The 4,619-nt window shown below is 36.7% G+C and overlaps 1 long non-coding RNA gene across 1 annotated transcript; it reads left to right on the forward strand.

Annotated features, from left to right (window-relative positions):
• The first annotated feature begins 661 nt into the window (after positions 1–661).
• On the forward strand, positions 662–1,361 carry LOC149169822 (uncharacterized). Its single transcript, XR_016259413.1, has 2 exons — positions 662–740; positions 1,114–1,361. It is a non-coding gene; the product is annotated as an uncharacterized LOC149169822 (long non-coding RNA).
• Positions 1,362–4,619: the final 3,258 nt, after the last annotated feature.

Raw genomic sequence — 4,619 nt, forward strand, 5'->3', positions numbered from 1 at the left:
ATTAGAGCCTACCAAAGTCTGGCTTCATTATATCCCGCACACAATTGATTCTCTTCGTCACCAAATGTTGTATCAGAGCGTACCAAAGTCTGCCTTGATTATATCTCGCACAAAACTATTTGCTCTCAGATTTTTGGACCAAATCTGCAGCGTCCCTTTTAGTTTTATAGCTTGTTCAAGAGCTTGTAGCAGAGGCGAAGACTCTACGCGAGAAGCATTATTTTCTATTAAAAAGGAGGAAGGAGGACTGCCAGAAGCATTATCTTCAGTTAAAAGGGAGGAAGGAGGACTACTAAGGCATCAGTCCCAAATTTCTCTCCTCGTGGCATGACTAGATTTCCTGCTACTTGATTTCTGCTACTTGACAAAGAAGGGAAAGTGCTACTTGATTTCCTGCTACTTGAGAATGAAGGCAAAGTGCTTATATGAGTCAAAGAAAATAGTGGTGGAAATTAGGATGCATATTCCTATATAAACAAGCTATTTGATAATCACAAGATGAGATACCAACAGATCAATACCTATAGACGATCGAGAGCGAGAGAGTGCATTTGACCCCCTTTTTTTTTGTTATGGTTCACGGGAAATTCGCTCTTTTTCTGCCTTCATCTTTGGTGGTGCCTCTACCTATTCTGCTACTGAATGAACGAATGCTACGTTTGGCCACATTGTTTATTTTACTTGGTCACCCGACACAGAATATAGATCATCCATTGTCGGGTTATCCACTGAATCTACAAGTATATCAACTACTGCATTTGCCTCCATTCTCACTGCTTATTCAATGTTGTAATGACTACCCGTCTGCCTATTCAATAGTCATTCATTTCCCTTTCTTTTGGACAGAGCTATGCTAGCTCTACAACTAGTTTCATTTTAACTCTGTCATTTGTTCTCTACACTGCCATTATGGAGACTGGTTTCTTTTTTGTTAATCTCACTCAGTATTTCAATATACTAGTAGAAGTTGGTGGAAGCTCCTCCTCACTTTAATGGCTCAATTGGATTTTTTTTTAGATATTTTATTTAGCTTGAAAACAAATATCATTGTCTCTTACTTATATACTATTTTTCTCACCAAACTAACAATTATTGTTTTCCTTTCATTTCCAGGTCGCCAGAAGAATTCTTGCCTCGATTTAGGTTCATCCTCAGGCTCCGCCTTTTGGTCATAATTCTTCTTCGAAGATTATAATGACTTGCTCGGTGATTAAACGGGTGCTTATCATGCCTTTGCGATGGGTGGTGCAGGTTCCTCTTTTACCAGGTAATTTTTGATGAGGCTATGTCTATATCTATTATTATTATGCATTTGCAAAACCAGTAAGTTCGTATGATGTAATCCTTCCATAAGTTCAATAGCTAACTTCAAACTTTATTCATAAGTTCAATAGCAAACTTCAAAATTTATTCTTAAAGCAAGTAACTTCCTGCAAGAAACTTTACGAAACATAAACCAATATTGTTGGCCATAAATGTATGCCTTCAAAGTTGTAAATACCAGTTCAGTGATTGTGCTATAATATTAACCAAGCATGCACGTTGTTGAACATGATGTAAATCTTATAGTACGTTGGACAACTAGTCAAGAGGTTAAAATTGTTGATTAATTTCTTTTAACACCTAGCCAGCTTGATTGTGCATGCATTACATATAGTAATTCCAAAGGAATATCTGGATCATGGTGCACGTATTACATGTGTTGATTCCAAGGTAATATCTGGACACTACATAGTTTGTATCTGGATGAGGAATTACTGGGTGTGCAAGTTTTCGGTGAAGGTATTACAAATGAATAACTTACAGCCTCATATATCATTTCTTGCCCCGTATATCATTTTTTATTGTTGGCATCTCAATCAATTCTTCCTTTATTATCTGCGATTTCCATTATTTGACAAATGTAGTGCTCAAAATTAACATTATTCTTGCCATATTTTGCATCTAATGATGGCAAACCTGCTGTCCCATGTTGTTATTCCTTGAGGTATTATTTTTAATGCTTTTTTTCTATTTACAGTTTTTCTGTATATGAAATATTATCAATTTTTATCTCGGTAAACTATGAAGTAAAGCGAACTCAAATCTCAAATCTTACATGCTAATTGCAAACCTGGTATCCCATGTTGTTATTCCTTGATGTATTATTTTTAAAGTTTTTTATCTTAAGTAAACTATGAAGTAAAGCAAACTCAAATCTGAACTCTTACATGCTATTGTTTAACAACCGTTGTTGCTTTACAACAGCTAGTCTATTGTTTAACAACCGCTGTTGCTTTACAACAGCTAGTCTATTGTACTACTGCAGTCTTGCATTGTAAGAAAATTTTATTTTATGTTATTTCATAAATTAATTAAGGTGGCAGGGACTTGCTGCCTCTGCAGCCCTCTTGTTTCTTAATAGCTTATAAGAGTTGTATCAATGGAATCACAGGGGTGAAAAAGCCAAATTGGAAAAGACTTTATGAGTTTCTCGGATGAGAAAGAAAATCAACAAATTTTCCCGTGCAGGTGTTCTATTTTAAACTCTCTATAGAGTTTAGATTCCATTGGAAATTTTGGTCATTCTAATTAAACTTCTTGTAGTGTCCTATCTAGGGTGATAGATTAGGCTATATTTATTATCGACCAGGGTCAGTAAACTTTGAGGCATGCGTCTACAATCTATAGACATAAAGGATTCCTAACTAAGTGTTCGTGATGGTAGGCTACAGAACTTCTTTACGGAAGGTTGAGGTAAGTTCCCTATCACCTGGACACTTAGGTCACTCAACTCATCTACTTATCCTAAAAACACTGTGTATTACTTAAACCAAGATTTCAATCCCCTTACGAGGATGCTGTGCATAAAACCCCTGTTCAGTGAACACTCAGCATTCAATGTTTATCATTCATGAAAGATTGAAATATACTAAAATCATAAGCACACTTAGAATTCAAATATATGAGAAACAGGGTTCATGAAGATGCTCTTAAAAATAATGAAAGATCAGATCCCTTATAGGATACAATTCAACGATCTCAGCGATAATCCTTCAAGCTACCATCATAAACATTACTCATACGAATTTCTAATTGAATCAACGAAAGCATAAACTAAACTATAATCACTGTGCATACTATTGAATATTCAGAAGTTGCAAATGAAATGAAATGATAGTATACCCGTTCCATGCAGGGCCCGTCCGTGTTTCAGAGGTATACTGGACTATTCTCAAGCAACTATAGAATAAACGCAACAATGAAAATCATGACTGAAACCGTGTTTTTGGTATTAAGTTCAAAAGCTCTGTTTTCAAAACGATACAATGATAACCACTAACTGACAACACATAACTGTGTTTACATATGTTTTTACAACATTTACATTTCGAAATGAATGTACATTCGTGATGCGGCTGTTGCCGCTTTTGCTATGGCATAGTTTTTTTAAGTTGTTTCCATCCTGAACCGATTTCAAAAAGGAACAAAACTAAATCGGTTTAGAACCCTATCCTATTGCTGCTTTTGTCGCCAACATGTTGTGCTTTGACCGTCATTGACCGTGCCTTCAGGAGCGTTGGTTCTGCTGTAGGATAGGTGTTCGTCCATGCGTGTACATTCTATTTTTCATCCCTACCCTTTGCTTTAGCTTAGCTGTCATGCCATATGTCAAACAATAAACCAATTACAGGATGTTGCAACTTCTTGTAGTCTTTTTATCAAAAATCCCTAATTCTTTAACATAAAACTCATAAATCAATTCTAATGTATTTAACAACTATAATACTGTTAACTAATCAATTTCAAGGGGGCTAAGAGATGTATGAAGGAAAAAGGTAGGCAAACGATGTGTTTGAAGAGGAAAAAGGACGTCAAGGAATGGTACCAACATCTCTCCCCGACTTAATGAATTAGCATGACCTCATGCTAACCCCGATGTGCTTCCTCTGAACTCTGTCCCTGCCTGTACCTCTACTGCCTTCAACAATGTATCCACATTCTTCTTCACCTGGGCATCTTTCTAACCATGGAGCTCATGCTTTAAACTTTTGTACTTTTCCTTGAGGACCTTCTTTTGGTTGTACCATTTAGTGGCCCACTTACAAATCTTTGTTTGTTCAGCTTCAAGTTCCTTAATTCGTTCCCTTAGCTTTTCATTTTTTTGTTGAATTTCTTTACTATGTGCTCTGAACATTTCATTTTCTTTCTTGATAACTTTTTCCAGCATATTAGCCTCCATTAGTTCTTCCTTTAACTTCTCAATTTGCTTCTCCAGTTTCTTCTGTTTCTTTATGGCAGGAGGTGAATCTTTTTCTTGCCTGTTATTGCTTTCAACCTCCATCTCAGCTCCTGGTCCAGGTTGTGAGTGGGCACTACTTTCAATATCCATCGGCATAGGTGCATTTGATTCAGGCTGGTCTTCTTGTAGCTGGGCCTTTGATGTTCTCGTGGTTCTTCTCGAATAGGTGGTAAAAATTTTATCTTGCTCTGCTTTCCGAGCATCCTCTTTTCTCATTTTCCTCGTCCTTATACTGTTAACAGGTGGAGGTACCTTGCTTGCTTTGTGTATAGGAATCTCTTCATCGATATCATTCATGAATCCTGAGTTTTCCTGTGGTTCTTCCTTGTCCTCTTCG

Source organism: Pinus tabuliformis, chromosome 4_2 (assembly GCF_031772625.1).
Source record: "Pinus tabuliformis cultivar Carrire ecotype Pingquan chromosome 4_2, CPIR1, whole genome shotgun sequence".
Classification (NCBI taxonomy): Eukaryota; Viridiplantae; Streptophyta; class Pinopsida; order Pinales; family Pinaceae; genus Pinus; species Pinus tabuliformis.